This window comes from Mus caroli, chromosome 2 (assembly GCF_900094665.2).
Source record: "Mus caroli chromosome 2, CAROLI_EIJ_v1.1, whole genome shotgun sequence".
Taxonomy (NCBI): domain Eukaryota; kingdom Metazoa; phylum Chordata; class Mammalia; order Rodentia; family Muridae; genus Mus; species Mus caroli.
The window spans coordinates 147,047,082-147,054,576 of record NC_034571.1 but is presented as its reverse complement, the minus strand read 5'-3'; the positions used below and the strand labels follow the sequence as shown (position 1 = coordinate 147,054,576).

The window sequence follows — 7,495 nt, the reverse complement described above, 5'->3', positions numbered from 1 at the left end:
TTTTTTTTTTTCTTAATTGGATAATGGCCATTGTGAGTTCCACTAGTTAACTGCTAGATCGTTTTTTGTAATCCTGCAGGCATTAGCTTCTTCTGGGAAGCAATTCAGTTACTTGGTAAAGGTTTGATCTTTTGGAGTCTTACTTTTAATATTAAGTGTGATCAAGGCACTTCAATTCTGGGCTAAATTCCCTCCAGTACTGAGGCGATACCCTCCTGTCCTCTACCAAATGCCTTGGGAAGCACTAATCTCCTTAGTCATGCTGGATGGAACAGATGGTATCCCTGGGCCTGCGTGAGCCCTGGACACTGTTATCTCTAGCTCTTCAGGGTATCTCTCCCCTTATGCTCAGATAGCTTCTTTGTATGCACACGCTGTTGAGTGTGCAGCTGGACACTCGAGTAGCACTGTCTATGCAGCAACCTCCCTGAGCCCCCTCTTCTGTACACTCCGGCCTCCTGAGTCTCTTCAGGTGCAGTTCCTTCTCCCCAGAGTGTGCAGGACTCCACCTGGGTTTTCTCACTCTATTCGATGGCCTGAAAACTGTCTAGTAGTTTGTAAAAACCATGGTCTTGTCTCATTTGTTTTTAATCCTTCGCTGCTTGATTCCCTTTTGAATTGTTTCCTTTTCCCACATTTTAGGTGGCCAGGTAAATCTATGTCCCTTTAGCTGCAAGGAGAACACTGCTTTAAAATGTTTTACATGTCCAGGCCACGTCCTAGACAGACAATTGAATCCAAATCTTTGGAGACATTAACCCCCTTAGGCTATTCCAACATGCATCCAAGCTTAAGAACCAATAACATTCAGTAAGATTTTTTTATTGGCTTTTCCATTTATAAATCATTTATTTGGAGCCTGGAGTGATGACTCAGTTGGTAGGGTGCTTGCCTTACAAATGGGAGGAGCTGACCTAAGATCTCTACAACCCATGTTAAAGGGGGCGGAGGGGTGGGGTGGAGGGGAGCCAGGCGTTGTAGCCCACCGTGTAAAACCAGGGATGGTGAGATGTGAGATGGAGACAGGCAGATTCCTGGACCTTTGGCAGGCTAGCTAGCCTGGCTAGCTATGTAGTTAATTTCCTGGCCAATAAGAGACTGTGTCTCTAGTCGGGCGCCGCCTTTAATTCCAGGACAGCCTGGGATATACAGAGAAACCCTGTCTTGAAAAACAATAACAACAACAACAACAACAACAACAAAAACAACAACAAAAAAAGATAAAAAGAGACTGTGTTGCTAACAAAAAGATAAAGGTGCCTTAAGGGTTGATACCCAATATGCAAGGTGTCTGCCCGTCACACTCGTGCTGTGCAATGCGCATACACACACACACACACACACACACCTCATGTCAAAAAAAATAATTATTGGGGGATAAAAATAGAGTGTTTGAGCCGAGTGTGGTGGCGCACGCCTTTAATCCCAGCACTCGGTAGGCAGAGGCAGGCGTATTTCTGAGTTCAAGGCCAGCCTGGTCTACAAAGTGAGTTCCAGGACAGCCAGGGCTATACAGAGAAACCCTGTCTCGAAAAAGAAAAAAAAAGAAAAAAAATAGTGTTTGTCAGGCACACCCGAAATGTTCAGTTTGATTCTCAGCACCACACACACACACACACACACACACACACACACACATTATTATTTATTTCTTTATTTTCACCTGTAATTTCAGTACTTGGAATTCTGAGCCAGGAAGATCATGGACCATGAGTTTAAGGTTAGCCTGGGCTATTTAATGAGACCATTAAAACAAAACCCCTCTTCTCTCCATAACTTAGCTTAGCTGCAGAAGGAAAGTGCTGGAAGATGTTTGCAAGTTCTGCTGAAAGCCTGAATAAAGAAATCGAATGTCCCTGATAAAAAAAATTCAAAGCTGGCCTCAATAGCCAGGCAGGGCTGAGAGTTGAGAAGCTACTGGGGCGGGGCTGTACCTGATAGCTGGAGGGGGCTTCCGGTGTACTCTAGTCTGCAAAGTGGTATTTCATACCCGGGATCTGTTTTCATGCCCCAGCAGCCCAGAGGCAGAAGTTACTCTCCCTGTTTGGCAGATGAAGAAATGGTATTAGGAGGTTGAGAAACTTTTCAAAGGTCAAGTCCATAGCGCGGTTAAAATTTAAACCTGGTTCCCAGAGATATAAGGAGCAAAACAATCCTTTGAGGGGCAGCTTCCAGGGGTCAGGGAACATCCCTGGAAAGTGCTGAGATAGAGGAAATTTTTGAACATAGGCTTCCTAGCAGATGAGCCAAGAAAGACCTGATGAGTTCCAGGGTGGGGTGGGGCGGTAGGAACTGGAACCTCGGGGCGGAGGGAGCTGGGGAAGGAGTGACTGGGGAGGGAGGGGCGGGGCGGACTGGGGAGGGAGGGGCGGGTCTCCACTTGGCCTCAGGGAGGGGAGCCAGAGGTTCCCTGCAGGGTTTGTTCTTGGGCTAGGGTATTTCGGACCTGAACTCTGAATGAAATTGCTAGGAAAATGAGGAGACCAGGGCTGGTGAGTTGGCTCATGAGGAGAAAGCGAATGCTCTGCAAGTCTGACAACCTAAGTTTGATCCCTGGAACTTAAGATGGAAGGAGAGAAGCATCCTCTGACCTCCGCCATGCATAACATGCCCTTAATCCCAGAACTCAGAAGGCAGAGGCAAGTGGATCTCTAAGTCCAAACCCTGTCTTGAAAAAACCAATAAACAAACAAAAGTTCAAATAACTAAATACCACGTAAGATGCAATAATAGAGCAATATTGCCCTTGACTGTGGGGTGTTTGCTATGAGCCAACCCTTTTCCATTTGTCATCTTATTGGATCTGCACTCTAACTGTATGAAGCATTTTTAACACAAAGGAAAGGCTGAGGAAAAATGCTCAGCGGGAAAGGCACTTGTCTCTCAAGCCTGCTGACCTGAGCTCAACACCCGAGGACCTGCCCAGCAGACAGAGTAAACTGACTCTTGAAAACTGCCCTCTGACCCCCATGTGTGCATCATGGTGTGTAGGCGCCCACACTCACAGGCATACTTTATACACATACATGGTAATAAATGAATAAAATTTAAATTAAAAAAACAGATAGAGAAAAGAAGGAAAAAATGTTTGCATTCATTATTTCTGTGTAAGAAATTACTCCAAAACTGGACAGTTTAAAACCATCAGATGGGGTTATCTTACTTGTTGTCTGTGACTCTAGAAGTCTCATGATGCTCTAGTGAAGAGGTGAACCAGAGCTTCAGGTACTTAAAGCCTTGAGTGAGGCTAGAGGTGAGGGCCCAGTTCTAAGAGGGTACATGCACAGGGCTAGCAAGTCAGTTGGCTGTTGGAAGGGTCTCTGTACTTGTTTTTTTGTTTGTTTTTGTTTTGTTTTGTTTTGGTTTTGGTTTTTTCTCTGTATAGCCCTGGAACTCTCTTGGTAGATCAGGCTGGCCTCGAACTCAGAAATCCACCTGCCTCTGCCTTCCAAGTGCTGGGATTAAAGGCGTGCGCCACCACCACCCGGTATCTCTGTACTTGTAACACATGGTCTGAACGCCTCTTCTAATATTGATGTTTACATGCTATTCTGAGAGTGTTGGGAGGTGGGGTTGTCAGGGGGTTAATCATATCAGGAAAGCTAAAGCCAGCATTGTGGGAGCGGGTTGATCATCAGAAGCAAGAGCAAGACCAGCCCCCACCAACAGCCCCAGCACACACACACACACATACACACACACACACACACACACACACACACACACACACACACACGCGAGCACGCACGGCATGCACGCACCCTGCTCCTTTTCTGCCATGCATCTTGGCCATCATGCCTCTTGCTGAGTCATGATGCAGCAAGAAGGCCCTCAGCAGAGATCTCAAGGACTTTGAGCCAATTAAACGTCTTTATAAGTGTTATAGCAGCAGAAAATGGACTCAGCCCCTAGCTGTGTGGCTCTTTCCTTGAGCAGCCTGACATGGGAGCTGACTCTCCCCATAGCCAGTGGCTCAAGAGAGCAAGATAGAACTTCCTAGTGGCTTCTCTGACCTGAGGTTGGGCTCTCACTTCTGCAATTCTTCAGTGTTACAGAGGCCAGTCACTTTCATGAGAAGGAACTGCCTACAACAGGGAATAGATACTCTGTGGAAGGAAACCTCCGAGAAAACTGTCCACATAAGGGCATAGACAGCCTGAGGTAAAGATCACTGAGGGCCATCTTGGAGCCACCAAAGCAATAAACTAATTTATCCAAGGTCATGCCCATAGGAAGTGTTAGCCCTGAGCTTTGTGAGTTTGTGTACGGGCATGTGTGATATGTGAATGCACACACTTCTGGGGATGTGACTACTCACACTGGTGTATGTTGAAGTCACACAATGGGTGTCTTCCTTAATTGCTTCTACACCTGATTTTTTGAGACAAGGTCTCTCATTGAAACTGCAGCTGGATGGTTTGACTAGATTGACCTGCTAGAAAGCCCTACCCACAGGATCACCTCTATCTACTCACTCCCACACTGAGACTACAGAAGCTCACTGTCACACCTGGATGTTATGGTTTTTGGAGGTTTGAACTCTGGAACTTGTGCTTGTATAGCAAGTATTGTATCCACGGGCTATTTTTCCAGACTCTAGAGGCAGGCTTTGAACTCTAGCAATTACTGCATTACAGACTTGACAGTCAGACAGGCAAGTGTCTGTCCCGGAGACACAAATACTTCAGATCCTGCTTCAGATTCCAGGGGTCAGGTGACCAGACACTATCTTATGTGTCAGATGGACACTCGTCAGAGAATTGGACTTGAGCGTGCTCATAAAAGGCTATGCAAACATCGCTTCTCGGTGTGGACTCGGCGTGTCGAAGGGAACCCGGATTTTAGCTCCAGCTTTGTGGTTGTTAGTCATATGGGACCTCAGACAGCTTCCATCCCCTGAGGGATCCTTGTTTTCTCCCCCATGTGCTAGAATAGTTCAATTTCATGGACTCTGAGGTCCTCTAGCAGGGAGACCGGGGGACTTCACGCATAGAGCTGTTCACGGGGAATGCTCAGGGGGTTCCCTTCCTACATTCCCTGACTCTCTCGAGCCACCCTTTCCAAAGTGCTTTAAGAATTGTCTCTGATTGATGGATACTTAAGTTGTCCTCAAGTGAAGTGGACCCTTCAGGTGTGAGGGGCACCCCTCTTAACACGCATCAGATCAGGCTAGGCTGCTCAGCCCAGCTTCACCCGCAGCTGGCTGGTACCATTGTTTCCCCATAAAGCCGGGCTACTTTCCAATTGCTGATGCCCTCTGGCCAGGGGTGAGGCTCAAAGGACTTAGTTGTGTGGCTTCCTCCCTCCCCTAGGGCAGGCCTGGGTCACCCAACAGGCTGACTCAGCCCCTGCAGAGGAACAAAGACGATAGAGATGGTTAATGGAAAGAATTTGACATTTACTACCGCCCCAAAGAAACTTCAAATAATTACCATGAGGACTATCCCCACACTTATTCTGCAGTCCACTGACATCTTACAAACGTCGGGATGTGGGCGCTGTTCTCAATTCCAGTACTTAGGGACCCATATCATTATTTTAAAAGATTTGTTTTTCACGAGTGTGTGTGTGTGTGTGTGTGTGTGTGTTGATGTGGGTGCACTCACTCATACATGTGTGTGGAGGCCAGAGGTCAAAGTTCAGCGTCATCCTCTATCCTTCTCCAGCTTTTCGGGGGGAGAAATTGCTCACTGAACCTAGCTTGAGATTGGCTGGCAGCTGAATCCCTGGGGATGTGCCCGTCGCTATGCAACTGTGCTGGCATTATTGTTGATCATACTATGCTTTGTTGTAAGTACCAGACCGGGTTCTCAGGATGACACAGCGAGCTCTTTACCTACTGCGCCACCTCCCCAAATCTAATAATCCTTTACTTTACAAAGTTTCTCCTCAGTATTAAGCCCTGTAGGAATTATGAAGAGGAGGCTCCACCCCCTTCTAAGATCATGAAAACACAGAGCAAAAAGAAGTGCAATCCCGTCTCTGCCCAACAGGTGGTACAGTACTCTCCTTCAGTCTTTGCCACCATTTCTCAGACCACTGCCAGGAAATCTTCCCTTCACAGATGAAAAAATGTCCATGAGGTGATGCAATCTGTCCAGGATCACACAGCCAGTCGGTGTCAGAGTCTGTGGAGAAAAAGTGAGATTCCTCTTTTGGTCCCTTTTCCAATCCTTGCTGCAGAGTAACCTGCTCATACGCGCACATCGCACATCGTGCAGGGTCTGGTTTGTATGCATTGGTGCTACAAGTGGCTGTTATCTTCCTGCGCCTTCCAAGGAGGTCATGTTCTGCAACTCGCTTTTCCTACTTAGCCCCAAGACTTAGAATCTTTACCATTTGGGTTTTGATTGATTTGATGATTGATTGATTTTTGTTGTTTTTCAAAACAGGGATTCTCTGTGTAGCCCTGGCTGTCCTGGAACTCTTTATGTAGACCAGGCTGGCCTCCAACTCAGATATTTGCCTGCCTCTACCTCCTAAGTGTTAAGACTAAAGGTGTGCGCCACCGCCAGGAGGTGGTGGCACACGCCTTTAATCCCATGTGGTTGCTGGGAATTGAACTCAGGACCTCTGTAAGAGCAGTCAGTGCTCTTAACCACTGAGCCATCTTTCCCCAGATTGATACTTTTTAATTTGCCATCCAGTACTTCTTAGTATGTGGGTTGGGAATAGATACCCCCATGCTTATGAGACCCTTCCCGTTTGCTTCACACACAGGTCTCATTTCAACCCTATCCACTGGCTGCTATCATTTTACCCATCTTAAAGATGATGGGGGCTGATGTGGGCTGGAGAGATGGCTCAATGGGTAAGAACACTGACTGCCCTTCCACAGGTCCCGAGTTCACCTTCCAGCAACATGGTGGCTCAAACCATCTGTGTAGCCTCCCCCAGCCTTGAGCAGGATGATTCAGACCTATGCTGCCACTGTGAATGAGACTACTTGGGGTGGAGCCTCTGACCTAGATGGTTCTATTGCTCTGTTACCTGTGGCTGTTCTTCTCCAAGACACTGCTACCTGCTGAGAGGCTGAACCTGCCTTCCTGAGATAGCCAGCAACCTGGCAATTGACCTTACTGCCAACTAATGCTGTCAGCCTAATTGCTTACAGGCTGGTGACAGGCATCAAGAGTGGATCAGCAGGGGATGGGCTTTCCCCCTTTATAAGCACAGACTCTTAGTAAACATTGGGCTTTGGTCAGAATTTATCTTGGTCTTGGTTTCTTCTCTTCCTTTACAGTTCCAGCCTCCTACTCAGGAACCCAGTTTGTGTGACCGAGGGTGGCTACACATCTGTAATGAGATCCGATGCCCTCTTCTGGTCTGTCTGAAGACAGCTGCAGTGTACTCAGAATAAATCTAGAATAAAATAAATCTAGAAAAAAATTAAAAAAAAAAGATGATGAGGGTTGCAGATATGGCTCAGTTGCAGAGCACTTTCCTAGCATGGTCAATCTTCACTGTGTGTGTGTGTGTGTGTGTGTGTGTGTGT

The 7,495-nt window shown here is 47.0% G+C and overlaps 1 protein-coding gene and 1 long non-coding RNA gene across 2 annotated transcripts in view; one reads left to right on the top strand and one right to left on the bottom strand.

Annotated features, from left to right (window-relative positions):
- The window catches only part of Itch (itchy E3 ubiquitin protein ligase), a 123,673-nt gene extending 121,629 nt beyond the window's left edge, over positions 1-2,044 (bottom strand). Inside the window, exon 1 of the mRNA XM_021182181.2 lies at positions 1,935-2,044. The gene's annotated coding sequence lies outside the window, so the exon portion shown is untranslated. The remainder of the gene's footprint in view (positions 1-1,934) is intronic.
- A 2,765-nt stretch (positions 2,045-4,809) lies between these two features.
- LOC110308808 lies at positions 4,810-6,512 on the top strand. The gene is made up of 3 exons (XR_002379608.1): positions 4,810-4,865; positions 5,667-5,790; positions 5,894-6,512. It is a non-coding gene; the product is annotated as an uncharacterized LOC110308808 (long non-coding RNA).
- Positions 6,513-7,495: the final 983 nt, after the last annotated feature.